The sequence below is a fragment of the Gorilla gorilla genome, chromosome 6, assembly GCF_029281585.2.
Source record: "Gorilla gorilla gorilla isolate KB3781 chromosome 6, NHGRI_mGorGor1-v2.1_pri, whole genome shotgun sequence".
In the NCBI taxonomy this organism is placed as follows: domain Eukaryota; kingdom Metazoa; phylum Chordata; class Mammalia; order Primates; family Hominidae; genus Gorilla; species Gorilla gorilla.
Window position 1 is genome coordinate 90948988 of NC_073230.2, and position 16494 is coordinate 90965481.

Consider the following 16494-nt stretch of genomic DNA (forward strand, 5'->3'; position numbering starts at 1 on the left):
TGAGATACAGACTCCCTCAGAATTGACTCTAACACAAATTAGGCAAGAGCCCAAGGTCTGGCTGGGCCAGCACCTTGATCGGCCTCATCCTGCAGCATCTACTAGAATGAAGAACACTTTTTTCTTTACCCATGAAAATGTTTTGTGCTTCATACCCACAAGTGCAATTTGTGTTAATTCTGCAAAATTTGCCGTATAACTGTGCCTGTATTCTTAGCATTTTTCCTTTGAGAGATTTCTCAGCATATCATCTTTGGACTATGTGGAATTGGAAATTTACTTAGAGTCAACAACAAGTACAGGAAAGTCAGTTCTTAAGAGTTAGGTTTTCAAAGACAGTGGATAAAATAAAAAATCTAGTACAGTCAAGATTATACGTGCAAATCCCCTCATCATTCATAAAGTTTAGCAGTCAGTCTTACCATGGCTCACCAGGTCCAATCCATACTTCTTCCTCCACAATTGGAGCAGAGGGAGATTTTTTTTCTGAGCAACTGATGAAGTCATTTAGAGACCATTTGCAGTAGGAGCCATGTGTACTAGAGACCAATCAATGTGCCCTCATGGCAGCATTTCTGCCTCTCTCCCTCTTTGTTCTTGCCAAGTACCCACAGTTCATTTTCTATAGATTGAAAGAGCCCAAGTTGGGCCTATATCTAGGAGTACAATTGCTGGGTCATTTGGCAACTCTATGTAGAATTGTTTGGGAAGTTGTTAAACTGTCTCTCACAGTGGCTACACCATTTTAATTCCTACCAGCAGTGCTTGAAGGTTCTAATTTCTCTGCATCCTCACCAAAACTTGTTATTTTCTGTTTTCTTTTTTTGTTTGTTTTTTTTTGTTTTTTTTTTTGAGATAAAGTCTTGCTCTGTTGCCCAGGCTGGAGTGCAGTGGCACAATCTCAGCTCACTGCAACCTCTGCCTCCAGATTCAAGTTACTCTCCTGCCTCAGCCTCCCGAGTAGCTGGGATTATAGGCACCTGCCACCATGCCTGGCTAATTTTTGTATTTTTTTAGTACAGACAGGGTTTCACCATGTTGGCCAGGCTGGTCTCACACTCCTGGCCTCAGGTGATCCACCTGCCTCGGTCTCCCAAAGTGCTGGGATTACAGGCTTGAGCCACCGCACCAGGCCAATTTTCTCTATCTTCGATTCTAGCCGTGCTTATGGGTATGAAGTGGTATCTCATTATGGTTTTGATTTCTGTTTCCCTGATGATGAATTTCATTGAGCATCTTTTCATGTGCTTATTGGCCACTTGTATGTCTTCCTTGGAGATGCGCAATATTTTCATATTCAAAAATGAAAGCACAGGTCCACACAAAATTTTGTACATGAATAATTACAGTAGCATCACTCCTAATAACCCAAAGAGAGAATTAATCCAAATGCCCATCACCAGATGAAGAGATACACCTATTATTGTCTACCCACATGGTGGAATATTATTTGATCACAAAAAGGAGGAAAGTACATACACTACAGCGTGGATGAACCTTCAAAACAGATGAAAGATCACATTCTACATGATTTCATTCAGATGGAAATCTATAGAAATAGGAAGTCGATTAGTGGTTGCTTAGGGCTGGTAGGGGCATGGGAGGATAGGGGTGTTAGCTAAAGCGTATGAGGTTTCTTTTTGAGGTCATGAAATGTTCTAAAATTGACTGGTAATGTTTGTGTATATCTCTGAATATATTAAAAACCATTGAAATGTAAAAAATGCAAAGAAAAAACAGCCCAAGTTGCAATTTTATTCAACACTTGATTGGCTTTAAAAATAGATTCCAGGCTGGGCATGGTGGCTCACACCTGAAATCCCAGTGCTTTGGGAGGCTGTGGTGGGAGGATTGCTTGAGGCCAGGAGTTCCAGGCCAGCCTTGGCAATGTGGGTAAGACCCTGTCTGTACAAAAAAAGAAAAAATAAATAACAGCTGGGTGCAGTGGCTCACATCTGTAATCCCAGCACTTTGGGAAGCTGAGGCGGGCAGATCACCTGACATCAGGAGTTCAAGAGCAGCTTGACCAACATCCTGAAATCCCGTCTCTACCAAAAATATAAAATTTAGCCTTTTGGTACTCCCAGCAGCACCATGGCAGTTGTTAAGAACAAGTGCCTTATGAAAGGTGGCAAAAAGGGAGTTAAGAAGAAAGTAGTTGGTCCATTCTCTAAGAAAGATCAGTATGATGTGAAAGCACCTCCTATGTTCAATATAAGAAATATTGGAAAGACTTGGTCGCCAGGACCCAAGGAACCCAAATTGCATCTGATGGTCTCAAGGGTCTTGTGTTTGAAGTGAGTCTTGCTGATTTGCAGAATGATGAAGTTGCATTTAGAAAATTCAAGCTGATTACTGAAGATGTTCAGGACAAAAACTGCCTGACTAACTTCTATGGCATGGGTCTTACCTGTGACAAAATATGTTTCATGGTTGAAAAATGTTCAACAATGATTGAAGCTCATGTGGATGTCAAGACTACCGATGGTTACTTCTTTCATCTGTTTTGTGTTGGTTTTACTAAAAAACACAACAATCAGATACTGAAGACTTCTTATGCTCAGCACCATCAGTCTGCCAAATCCAGAAGAAGATGGTGGAAATCATGACCTGAGAGATGCAGACAAATGACTTGAAAGAAGTGGTCAATAAATTGATTCCAGACAACATTGGAAAAGATATAGAAAAGCCTTGCCAATTTATCCTCTCCATGATGTCTTCATTAGAAAAGTAAAAATGCTGGAGAACCCTGGATTTGAAAGGCATGGAGCTTCGTGGTGAAGGTAATAGTTCTGGAAAACCCACTAGGGACGAGACACATGCTAAAGTTGAATGAGCTGATGGATATGAACCACCAGTCCAAGAATCTGTTTAAAGTTCAGACTTAAAACCGTAGCAAATAAGAAGTCCTATTTGTGAAAAACAAACAAGAAACAACAATGAAAGAGCAAAATTAGCCTGGTGTGGTGGTGCATGCCTGTAATCCTTGCTACTCAGGAGGCTGAGGCATGAGAATCACTTGAACCCGGGAGACAGAGGTTGCAGTGAGCCAAGATTGCACCATTGCACTCCAGCCTGGGCAACAGAGTGAGACTCTCTCCAAAAAGAAGAAAAAAAAAAAGTATCCGCACTTGGTGGCATGCGCCTGTAGTCTCAGCTACTCTGAAGGCTGAGATGGGAGGATGGATTGAGGCCAGGAGTAATTTGAGGCTGCAGTGAACTATGATTGTGACACTGCACTCCAGCCTGGACTACAATGACAGCTGAAAATGACAGGATTTCATTCTTTTTTATGGCTGAATACTATTCTATTGTGCGTATATTCCCATTTTCTTTATCCGTTCATCCATTGATTGACACTTAGATTGATTCCATATCTTGGCTATTGTAAATAGTGCTGCAGTAAATTTGGGGGTACAGATATCCCGTTGATACACTGATATCTTTTTTTGGATATATACCCAGGAGTGGGATTGCTGGATCATATGGTAGATCTGTTCTTAGTTTTTTGAGAAATCTCTGTACTTTTTTTCATAATGGCTGTACTAATTTACATTCCCACCAACAATATACAATAATTTTCTTTTCTTCACATGCTTGCCAGCATTTGTTGTGCTTTGTCTTTTTAATACCCATTCTAGCAAGTGTGTGATGATATCTCATTGTGGTTTTGATTTGCATTTCCGTGATGATTAGTGATGTTGAATATTTTTTCATAAACTTGGTGATTTGTATATTTTCTTTTGAGAAATGTCTGTTTATTTTTGATAGTTTCTTTTGCTGTGCAGAAGCTCTTTCATTTAATTAGATCCCATTTGTCAATTTTTGCTCTTGTGGCAATTGCGTTTGGCATCTTCACCATGAACTCTTTGCCCATCACTATGTACCGGATGGTATTGCCTAGGTTGTCTTCAGCGTTTTCATAGTTATGGGTTTTTCATTTAAGTCTGTAGGCCATCTTGAGTTAGTTTTTGTGTATAGTGTAAGGGAGGGGTGTTGTCTTTTCACTCTGTTGATTGTTTTCTTTGATATGCAGAAGGTATTTAGTTTAATATAATCCCATTTGTCTGTTTTTGTTGCTTGTACTTTTTAAGTGTTAGTGATACAATCTTTGTTCTCAAGCGTTTCTCCTGTGTTTATTTCTAGTAGTTTTATAGTTGTGGCTGTTACATTTAAGTCTTTAATTGATTTTGAGTTTATTTTTGTAAGTGGTGAGAGATAAGGGTCTAGTTTTATTCTTCTCTGTTTGGATATCTAGTTTTCCTGGCACCATTTAATGAAGAGGGTGTCCTTTATTCAATGTATGTTCTTGACAGCTTTCTTGAAAATCAGTTAGCTGTAAATATGTGGATTCATTTCTGGATTCTTTAGTCTGTTTCCTTTGTTTTTGTGTCTGTTTTAATACCAATACACGCTGTTTTGGTTACTATAGCTTTGCAGTATATATATATATATATGTGTATATATATATACACATATATATACACACACACATATACATATATACGTATATATACGTATATACATGTATATATACGTATATATACTTTTTTTTTTTTCTTTTTGAGATGGAGTCTTGCTCTGTCGCCGAGGCTGGAGTGCAGTGGCGTGATCTCTGCTCACTGCAAGCTGTTCCTCCCGGGTTCATGCCATTCTCCTGCCTCAGCCTCCCGAGTAGCTGCTGGGACTACAGATGCCTGCCACCACGCCTGGCTAATTTTTTTTTTTTTTTTTTTAGTAGAGACGGGGTTTCACCATGTTAGCCAGGATGGTCTCGATCTCCTGACCTTGTGATCCACCCGCCTTGGCCTCCCAAAGTGCTGGGATATAGGCTTGAGCCACCTCGCCCGGCCTCTTTGCAGTATATTTTTAAATCAGGTAATGTGAGGCTTCTAGCTTTGTTCTTTTTGCTCAGTATTGCTCTGGCTATTTGGGGTCTTCTGTGGTTCCATATGAATTTCAGGGTTTTTTTTTCCTGTTTCTGTGAAGAATATAATTGATAGGGATTATACTGAATCTCTAGATTGCTTCGGGTAGTATGGTCATTTTAACAGTATTAGTTATTCCAACCCACGAGCATAAGATGCCTTTCCATTTGTTTGTGTCCTTCTCAATTTATTTTATCAGTGTTTTGTGGTTTTCATTGTAGAGGTTTTTTGTTTTTTTTTTTTTCCTCATCCTTGGTTAAGTTTATTCCTAGGTATTTTATTTTTGTAGCTATTGTAAATAGAATTTCTTCCTTGATTTCTATTTTAGCTAGTTTGTTACTGGTATATAGAAACATTACTGATTTTTGTATGTTGATTTTGTGTCCTGAAGCTTTACTGAATTATACATCCGTTTTTAAAAATGTTTTTTATTTTTTATTTTTTGAGAGAGTCTCACTCTGTTTTCCAGGCTGGAGTGCGGTAGTGCAATCTTGGCTCACTGCAACCTCCACCTCTCGGGTTCAAGCGATTCTCCTGCTTCAGCCTCCCAAGTAGCTGGGATTACAGGCACCTACCACCATGCCTGGCTAATTGTATTTTTGGTAGAGACAGGGTTTCACCATGTTGGCCATGCTGGTCTCAAACTTCCAACCTCAGGTGATCCGTCCACCTTGGCCTCCCAAAGTGCTGGGATTACAGGCATGAGCTACCATGCCCAGCCTAATTTATTTTAAGAGTTTTTTGGTAGAGTCTTTAGGTTTTTCTGTTTACAGGTATAAGATTATGTCATTTGCAAAGTGAGACAATTTGACTTCCTTTTGTCCATTTGGATGCCTTTTATTTCTTTATCTTGTCTGATCACTCTGGCTTGGATGTCCCATACTGTGTTGAATAAGAGTGGTGAAAGTGGACATCCTTGTCTTGTTCCAGTTCTTAGAGGAAAGGCTTTTCAATTTTTCCCAGTGAGTAGGATGTTAGCTGTAGATTTGTCACATATGCCTTTTCTTAGGTTGAAGTGTTCCTTGTATGCATAATTTGTTGAGAGTTTTCATCATGAAGGAATGGTAAGTTTTACTGAGTGATTTTTCTGCATCTGCTGAGATGATCAGATAGTTTTTGCCTTTCATCTTGTTGATGTGATGTATCACATGTATTGATTTGTGTATGTTGAGCCATCTTTGCATTCCTAGGATAAATCCCACTTGATCATGGTATATTATCTTTTTCATTCATCATTAGATTTGGCTTGGTAGTATTATGCTGAGAATTTTACCATCTATGTTCATTAGGAATATTGGCCTGTAGTTTTCTCCTTTTGTTGTGTCCTTGTCTTGATTGGATATCAGGGTAATGCTGGCCTTATACAATGAGTTAGGAAGAATTCCTTCCTCTTCAATTTTTGGGAATAGTTTGAGAAGAATTGGTGTTTGTTTTTCCTTATAAATTGGGTAGAAATCAGCATAAAAGCCTAGTCTAGGGCTTTTCTCTTTTGGGAGACTTTTTGTTACTGATTCAAACCTGCTATTCATTTTGGGTCAGTTCAGGTTTTCTGTTTCTTCCTAGTTCAATCTTGGTAGGCTGTGTATGTCTGGGAATTTATCCCTTTCCTCTAGGTTTTCCAGTTTGTTAGCATATGGTTGTTCATAATAGCCTCTAATGATCCTTCTTATTTCTTTGGTAACAGTTGTAATGTCTCCTTTTTCATTTCTGATTGTATTTATTTGGGTCTTTTTTTTTTTTTGGTTAGCCTCACTAGTGGTTTATCAATTTTGTTTAACTTTTCAAAAAACCAACTTTTATCTTGTTGATTCTTTGCATTTCTTTTTTGTCTCTGTTGCATTTGGTTCTGCTATGTTATTTATATTTTTTCTTTCTACTAATTGTGTGTTTGATTTGTTCTTGCTTTTTGAGTTCCTTGAGGTGCATCATTAGGTTGTTTATTTGAAATCTTTCTACTTCTTTGGTGTAGGCATTTATTGCTATAAACTTTCCTCCTAGTACTGCTTTTGCTGTATCCCATAGGTTTTGCATGATGTGTTTCCATTTTCTGTTTAAAAAAATTTTTGATGTCCATCTTAATTTCTTCATTGACCCAATGATTATTCAATAGCATGTTTAATGTCCATGTATTTGTACAGTTTCCAAATTTCTTCTTCTTATTGATTTCAAGTTTTATTCCATTGTGGTCTGAGAAGATACTTGATATGATTTTAATTTTTAAAATTTTATTGAGCCTTGTTCTGTGTCCTAACATATGGTCTATCCTGGAGAATGTTCCATGTGTTGATGAGATGATTGTATATTCTGCTGCTGCTGGATGAAATATTCTGAAAATATCTGTTAGGTCCATTTGGTCTAAAGTGCAGCTTAAATCTAATGTTTCTTTGTTGATTTTATGTCTAGATGAACTGTCCAATGCTGAGAGTAGGATATTGAAGTTCTCAACTATCATTGTATTGGACTCTATCTCTCCATGTAGATTTAATAATATTTGCTGTATGTCTCTGGATGCACTTGTGTTGGTTGCATGCATATTTGGAATTGTTATACTTTGTTGCTGAATTGATCCCTTTATTACCATATAATGACCTTCTTTGTCCTTTTTACAGTTTTTGACTTAAAGTCTGTTTTATCTGATGTAAGTTTAGCTACTCCTGATTATTTTTGATTTCTGTTTGTGTGGTATATCTTTTTCCATCCCTTCACTTTCAGTCTGTGTGTGTCTTTACAAGTGAAGTGAGTTTCTTGTAGACGTTGTTGGGTCATTTTTTATCCATTAAGCCTGTCTCTATCTTTTAGGTAGGTAATTTAACCCATATTCGAAGTTATTATTGATAGGTGAGGACTTATTCCTGTCATTTTGTTCATTGTTTTCTGGTTATTTTGTATATCCTTTTGATATGGTTTGGCTGTGTCCCCACTCAGATCTCATCTTGAATTCCCATGTGTTGTGGGAGGGACCCAGTGGGAAGTAGTTGAATCATGGAGGCAGGTATTTCCCATGCTATTCTTTTAATAGTGAATAAGTCTCATGAGATCTGATGGTTTTAAAAGGAGGAGTTTCCCTGCTCAAGCTCTCTCTTTGCCTGCTGCCATCCCTGTAAGATGTGACTTGCCTCTCCTTGACTTCCGCAATGATTTTGAAGCCTCCCCAGCAATGTAGAACTGTAAGTCCATTAAACCTCTTTCTTTTGTAAATTTCCCAGTCTTGAATGTGTCTTTATCAGCTGTGTGAAAATGGACTAATACAGTAAATTAGTACCAGAAGTGGGGTGTTGCTAAAAGATACCTGAATATGTGGAAGTGACTTTGGAACTGGGAAACAGGCAGAGGCTGGAGCAGTTTGGAGGGCTCAGAAGGAGACAGGAAAATGTGGGAAAATTTGGAAGAGATTTCCTGGAGACTTGCCCAAAATGCTGATGGTTATATGGACAATAAAGTCTAGGCTTAGGTTGTCTCAGATGGAAATGAGGAACTTGTTAGGAACTGGCACAATGGTGACTCCTGTTATGTTTTAGCAAAGAGACTGGTGGCTTTTTGCCCCTGCTGTAGAGATTTGTGGAATTTTGAACTTGAGAGATTTAGGGTATCTGATAGGGTATTTGAACTTGAGATTTAGGGTATCTGATAGAAGAAATTTCTAAGCAGCAAAGCATTCAAGAGATGACTTGGGTGCTGTTAAAGGCCTTCAGTTTTATAAGGGAAGCAGAGCATGAAAGTTTGGAAAATCTGCAGCCTGACAATGCAATAGAAAAGAAAATCCCATTTTCTCAAGAAAAATTCGATCTGGCTGCAGAAGTTTCTTTAAGTAACGAGGAGTCAAATGTGAATCCCCAAGACAATGGGGAAAATGTCTCCAGGGCATGTCACAGGTCTTCATGGCAGCCCCTCCCATCAAAGGTCCAGAGGCCTAGGAAGAAAAGATGGTTTTGTGGGCTGGACCCAGGGACCCCTGTTGTGAGCAGCCTAGGGTGCCTGAGTCCTAGCCACTCCAGCTGCAGCTAAAAGGAGCCAAGGTACAACGTGGGCTGTGGCTTCAGAGGGTGCAAGCCCCAAGCCTTAGCAGCTTCCACATAGTGTTGAGCCTGCGGGTGCACAGAAGTAAAAAATTGAGGTTTGGGAACTGCTGCCTAGATTTCAGAAGGTGTATGGAAATGCCTAGATATCCAGGCAGGAGTTTGCTGCAGGGGCAGGGCACTCATGGAGAACCTCTACTAGGGCAGTGCAGAAGGGAAATGTGGGGTCGGAGCCCCCACATAGAGTCCCTACTGCAGCGCCACCTAGTGGAGCTGTGAGAAGAGGGCCACCATCCTCCAGACCCCAGAATGGTGGATTCACTGACAGCTTGCACTGTGTGCCTGGAAAAGCTGCAGACACTCAATGCCAACCCATGAAAGGAGCCAGGAGGGGGTTTAAACCATACAAAGCCACAGGAGTGGAGCTGTGGCCTTTTTTCTCCCAAGGCCATGGGAGCCCACCTCTTACATCAGCATGACCTGCATGTGAGACATGGAGTCAAAGGAGATCATTTTGGAGCTTTGAGATTTGACTGCCCCACTGGATTTTGGGCTTGCATGGGTCCTGTAGCCCCTTTGTTTTGACAATTTTCTGCCATTTGGAATGACTGTGTTTACCCAATGCCTATACCCCCATTGTATCTAGGAAGTAACTAACTTGTTTTTGATTTTACATGCTCATAGGCAGAAGGGATTTGCCTTGTCTCACATGAGACTTTGGACTGTGGACTTTTGAGTTAATGCTGAACTTAGTTAAGACTTTGGGGGACTGTTGGGAAGGCATGATTGGTTTTGAAATGCGAGGATATGAGATTTGGGAAGGGCCAGGGGCAGAATGATATGGTTTGGTTGTGTCCCCACCCAAGTCTCATCTTGAATTCCCACATGTTGTGGGAGGGACCTGGTGGGAAGTAATTGAGTCCTGGGGGCAGGTCTTTCCCATGCTGTTCTCATGATAGTGAATACATCTCACAAGGTGTGATGGTTTTGAAAAGGGTAGTTTCTCTGCAGAAGCTCTATCTTTGATTGCTGCCATCCATGTGAGACATGACTTGCTTCTTCTTGCCTTCCAACGTGATTCTTAGGCTTCCTCAGCTATGTGGAAGTGTAAGTCCATTAAACCTCTTTCTTTTGTAAATTGCCCAGTCTCAGTCAGATATGTCTTTATCAGCAGTGTGAAAACAGACTAATACACCTTTGTTCCTTTTTTCTCTCATTATTTATGGTTGCAGTTTGGTGGTTTTCTTTAGTGGTGATGTTTGAATCCTTTCTTCTTTGTGTGTCTGAACTACCAGTGAGTTTTATACTTTCATGTATTTTCATGATGGTAGATATTGTTCTTTTGCCTCCCAATGTAGGACTCCCTTAAACATTTCTTGTAGGACCACAACAAACAAGACACAAACAAACAGTCTTTTGCTTATCTGGGAAATACTTTTTTCTCTTTTATTATTACTGTTTTTTTTTTAGCAATGGAGTCTCACTCTGCCACCCAGGCTGGAGTACAGTGGCATGATCATAGCTCACTGCAGCCTTGAACTCCTGGGATCAAATGGTCCTCCTGCCTCAGCCTTCTGAGTCTCTGGAATTGCAGATGTGAGCCACTGTGCCAGGCTCCTTCATTTGTGAAGGATAGCTTTGCTGGGTATAGTATTTTTGGCTTACATTTTGTTATTTTTATTTTACTTGTAGTATACATCCCCTTTTCTCCTAGCCTGTAAGGTTTCTGCTGAGAAATCCCCTGTTAGCCTGATGGAGATTCTCTTATAAGTGACTTGATGCCTTTCTCTTGCTGTTTTTAGCATTTTCTCTTTGTCTTTTGACAATTTTACAATAATGTGCCTTGGAGAAGACCTTTTTGGGTTGTATTTATTTGGTAATCTTTGAGCTTCCTGCATTTGGAAGCATTCAGGAAGTTTTCAGTTATTATTTCATTAAATAGGTTTTCTATGCCTTTACCCATCTCATCTCCATCCAGAACTCCCAGAATTTCAGTTTTTGGTCACATAGGTGTCCCATATGTCATGTAGTCTTGCTTCATTCTTTTTTCTTTCTTTTTGTCTGACTGGATTATTTTAAAAGATTAGTCTTCAGGTTCAGAAATTCTTTGTTTTGCTTGATCTAGTCTATTGTTAAAGCTGTCAATTATCTTTTGTATTTATTTCAATGATTTATTCTCTTCCAGGATTTGTGTTTGGTTCTTTGTTATGCTGTCTATCTCTGTTGAATTTGTCATTCAGATACTGAATTATTTTCCTGTTTGTTTTTTTTTTTTTGTATTCATTATCTGTGTTCTCTTGTATCTCCCTGAGTTTCTTTAATAACATTATTCTGAATTTTTTTCAGGCATTTCATAGATTTTCTTTTCATTGGATCTGTTGCTGGAGAATTATTGTGCTTCTTTGGAGATGTTATGTTTCCTTTTTCATATTTCTTGCATCCTTATGTGACTATCTGTGCCTCTGACATAACAGTCATTTCTTCCAATTTTATGGATTGGCTTTTATATGGGAAAGACCTTTTCTTATAGCTGTATCTACAGTGTTCATTGGATATCACACTTTGGCTTTGATTCTGGGTGGGTACAGTGGTATAGTCTGCATATGATTCCTTCAGCTGTAATTGGCATGAGTGGTGCCTGTGAGTCATTCAGTGGCTTAGACTGCAGTGTTTTTTTTTGTGGTTGTTGAGATGGAGTCTAGCTCTGTCACCAGGCTGGAGTGCAGTGGCACAATCTCAGCTCACTGCAACCTCTGCCTCCCAGGTTCAAGCAATTCTCCTGCCTCAGCCTCCTGAGTAGCTGGGACTATAGGCGTGTGCAACCATGCACAGCTAATTTTTGTATTTTTAGTAGAGACGGGGTTTCACTATGTTGGCCAGGCTGCTCTCGAACTCCTGACCTCATGATCTACCCGCCTCGGCCTCTCAAAGTGCTGGGATTACAGGCGTGAGCCACCACACTTGGCCAGACTGTAGTTGTTATTGGAGGCTGTGGTGAGGCTTTGCTGAGGATGGGGATGCCAGGAAGTCTTGTCCCTCAGCATCAGTGGTAGTGGTGTTGGACCAGGTGTGTCAATACTAGGGACCGTGGGCAGTGTTTGTGGGCACTGATGATAGCCTGTCTGCGTGGGCCAATCCCTGGGCCTCCAGGTGGCTCCTTTGGTTGCTGGCAGTGGCAGCACTGGGCCAGGTGGGCAGGTGCACCACTGGGCTCCTGGGTGGTGTGCGTGGCAGGCTGATCTCTAGTCCTCCAGGTGACGTATGCAGGTTCTGGTGGTGGGTAGGCAGGCGTTTCCTCAGGCCTCTCAGTAGTAAGTGTGAGCACTAGCTCTGGAGGCAAGTGAGTCAATCTCCAGGCCCCCAGATGGTACATTCAGGCACCAGCATATTCCTGTGCATTTCTAGATAAAAGTATTTTTCAGAAAACCTGAGCATATGTCATATTAATACAACTTACCCTCATCAGCTCTGCATGAGAAGAAGGGGGAATTCCCTCAGTAGAACAGTCAGAATGGAATCACAGACTTGTTTTTAGCCAGTCACTGGTAAGGGGGGGTAGGCTAAAATGATAAGCTCAGAATCTAAACCTTAGACTAGGGAATGGCAAACTTTTTCCATAAAGAGGCAAACGGTAATATTTTAGGCTTTTGGTCTAGATAACCTCTGTCGTAGTGACGCAGTGGTGCCATCGTAGCCTAAAAGCGTATGTAGACAATGGATAAATCAATGGACCTGGTTTTATTCCAGTAAAACTTAATTTATACAGTCAGAGGGCCAGATTTGGCCCTTGGTCTATAGTTGGCCAACCCTGTTTAGAGCAGTCAAAATTTATTCCCTGGGGCTGGGCCAACTTTTTCTTAAAAAAAAAAAAAAAAGAAAGCAACCCACTGTCAGAATAAAATAAGGTTTCTATTTAAAAAGAAGAAGAGGCTGGGTGTGGTGGCTCATGCCTATAATCCTAGCACTTTGGAAGGGTGAGGCAGGAGGACTGCTTGAAGCCAGGAGTTTGAAACCAACTTGGGCAATATAGTGAGACCCTCTCTCTGCAAAGAATAAAAAAATTAGCCAGGCATGGTGGCACATGTCTGTAGTCTTAGCTACATAGGAGGCTGAAGGGTAAGATCACTTGAGCCCAGGATTTTGAGGTTACAGTGAGCTCTGACTGTACCATTTGTGCTCTAGCCTAGGCAAAGAGGGAGAACCCAAAAACAAACAAACAAAAAAAAGGTTGGTTGGGGCGGGTTGGAGAAGAAAGTATTTCTGAATTTCTGGGTAGGTTACTGGTAGTGTCAGGCCAAACTAGCTCTACAGTCATATTCATTATAAATAAAGGCAACTAGAAGATCTCCATCTAGCTATTAAAAATTGGTTCAAATCTACAGAGATAAAGGACAGTGACCCTTGTATCAGTTAGTTGTTGTCACAAAATGCTGCATAACAAGTCACTCCAAATCTCAGTGGCTTAATACAACAATTGTTTATTTTCATGGATCTATGGGTCAGCTGAGGATTGGTCAATCTAGCATGAGCATGTCTGGGAAGCTCGACTTTGCTCTTGGTGTCTCTTATCTTCTGCTGGAAGCAGCAGTCTGGCCTGGGCTTGTTCTCATGGTGATAGCAGGAGTGAGCGAGCACAAATGAATGCACACTTTCCAAGTTTTTGGTCATACAGATTAATATTCCAGTGGCCAAAGCTAGATACAATTCAAAACCCAACATTAGGGACTGGAGAAATATACTCCGATTCTTCAGTGGGAGGAACTGCAGAGACAAATGACAGAGTCTTGGATACAGGGAGGACATGGATCCATTAATGTACCTTAATCAATCGCAACCCTCTAACCACCAATACAATTAAATAAGTATTTGTTGAATGCACTTGTGCCTGAATGCTTCTGGCTGCAGCCCAGGCAATGGGGGCCTGACTGGGGAGGGACCATAGCAGGGACTCGATGTCCTGCAGGTCTGCATGTAATTGTGCATGGCCGACTCCACATTGGTCATGGATGACTTGCTTTATCCTGCGTCCCCAAGGGGCAATGATTGGCTGATTATATTTCTGAACAATTTTGACAAAGTTGTTTTCAGGAGCCCAGGAAGCAAATCAGTTGTAGATTTGAATTTTGCAGGGGGTCAGAATTGTTGAATATATGTATAGTCTTTTACATGCTGATAATTATTTCCACATCACAAAGAAGGCCAGCTATCAGGAGGCTGCTGTTCAATTCCTTTGCCCCGTGAACTCATGAGCTGTGTCTATGTGGGGGGCACTCAGTTGTTAGAGCTGTTTTCCTTCATAATAACATCAGCCAACGTTCTAAATAAATTCAGGAAATTAAATAGTCTTCCCCAGACAGGTACTTTGCCCTTCTAAAGTGAATTACACATTCTAAAATAAAACACAGTCACATTAAAAAACCAAAAGGTCTTTGTGTCAGGTTGGTCTGGCTTCAGCAAAGATAATATTAGCCTCCAGAGTAGAAGATCCGTGGAATCCACGGTATTGCATTTGGCAGCCCCACATCTTGTTTTCTTTTCTTTTTTTTTTGTTTTTAACTAGAGGAGTTGGCAATTTTATTTTCACATTTCCCTATACAAATGAAAACTGCATCTTTTTTGGCCCCACTTCTCCCCTCCAAAACTATTCTCTTTGATAGGGCAAGGGGGCAAGTCTTCCTTATGCTGTTAAGAAAACCGGATATCACAGCAGCATGATCTCCTGGTGAAGGGAGCAGGTAAATATAAAATTCATATAGGCCAGGCGCAGTGGCTCACACCTGTAATCCCAGCACTTTGGGAGGCTGAGGCGAGCGGGTCACGAGGTCAGGAGATTGAGACCATCCCGGCCAACATGGTGAAACCCCGTTTCTACTAAAATAAAAAAAATTAGCTGGGCATGGTGCACACGCCTGTAGTCCCACACTCCTCAGGAGGCTGAGGCAGAGGAATCGCTTGAACCCAGGAGGTGGAGGTTTCAGTGAGCTGAGATCATGCCACTGCCCTCCAGCCTGGGCGACAGAAGAAGACTCTGTCTCAAAAACAAAACAAAACATTACAAACAAAAAAACACAACAATAACAACAACAAAACAACACTGATGCAATGAGGCCTCCCCTCTATCCTTATCTGTCTGGTCGAGTCATTCTGGGCTGACTGGGCACCATCATGAGACGGGCAGAAGGTCTCATCATTGGGCACCCAGGCATCATGGGCATGTGGCCTCCCATGGGCGGCCTCATTCCAGGAGCAGGTCCCACTGGCATCATCCCAGAAGGAGGAGAGCCCATCATTGCATCATGGGCGGGCGCCCCATATAGGCTGCTGCCATCATTCTGAAATGTGCGAGAAGTGTCAAATACACATTAGATTGTGAAGACTTAATATAAACAGAAAGCAAAGTATTTTGTTATTGTTAAAATATTTTATACATGTTGACCTGGTATTTTGGATAGATTTGTTTAAATCTGTGATATTATTCCAATTACCTTCACTTCTTTTGTTTTACTTTTTAAAATGTGGTTACTACAAAATGCAAAAGTAAATATGTGGCTTGCATCATATTTCATCACATTTAGTGTGGACCCTGAGGATCTAGGGGAGTTATGAGCCTTAAGTTGAGGGTGACCCAGGTCAACGTGAATTGCTCTGAAAGAGAAGCAAAGGGCTTAAAGAGAATGTATAAATGGAGAGAGGGAGCTCAGTCTCACAGGGTGAGGAAAGGCTTTCTTTCTTACACAGTCTGGCACTTCTTCCAAAGCTTAAACACAGAGTTCTATGACCCACCACTTCCACTCCAGTTTATGAAAGAAATGAAAATATATGTCCGTCCAGAAACTTGTACACAAATGCTCATAGCAGCATTATTCATAATAGCGCCAAAGTGAAAACAACACAAATGCTTGTCTACTGATGAGTGGAGAAATAGAACATGGTTTGACTATGCAATGGAATATTATTCAGTCATCAAAAGGAATGAAGTACTAACACGTGCTAGAACACGGATGAACAATGAGAATATTAAGCTAAGTGGAAGAAACCAGTCACAAAAGGTCACATATTCTAAGATGTCATTTATATGAAATGTCCAGAACACACAAATCTGTGAAGACAGAAACCCTGTCTCTACTAAAAATACAAAATTAGATGGGCGTGGTGACACATCCCTGTAATCCCAGCTACTCGGGAGGCAGGAGAATTGCTTGAACCCGGGAGGCGGAGGTTGCAGTGAGCCGAGATTGTGCCACTGCACTCCAGCCTGTGACAGAGACTCTATCTCAAAAAAAGTAGATTGTCAGGGCTTAGTGGGAGGAGGAAATGGCAGGAACCTGCTCATGGATACAGGGTTTCTTTTTGGGGTGATGAAAATGTTTTAAAATTGATCATGATGGTGGTTGCCGAGCTCTGTGAATGCACTGAAACCATTGATTTGTTCACTTTGAATGGGCAAATCATACGGTACCTGAATTATATTTTAATAGTTATATTAAAAAAGTAAAATCTTCCTTGAAGAGATGACACTTAAGGAGAGGCCTAGGGGGTGGGATGAGTTC

At 40.8% G+C, this 16494-nt stretch overlaps 1 protein-coding gene and 1 pseudogene across 2 annotated transcripts in view; both read left to right on the forward strand.

Annotated features, from left to right (window-relative positions):
• The window catches only part of ASNS (asparagine synthetase (glutamine-hydrolyzing)), a 76087-nt gene that overhangs the window by 27176 nt on the left and 32417 nt on the right, over nt 1-16494 (forward strand). The gene's annotated exons all lie outside the window — the stretch shown is intronic.
• LOC129534778 (small ribosomal subunit protein eS1-like) lies at nt 1657-3657 on the forward strand (annotated as a pseudogene).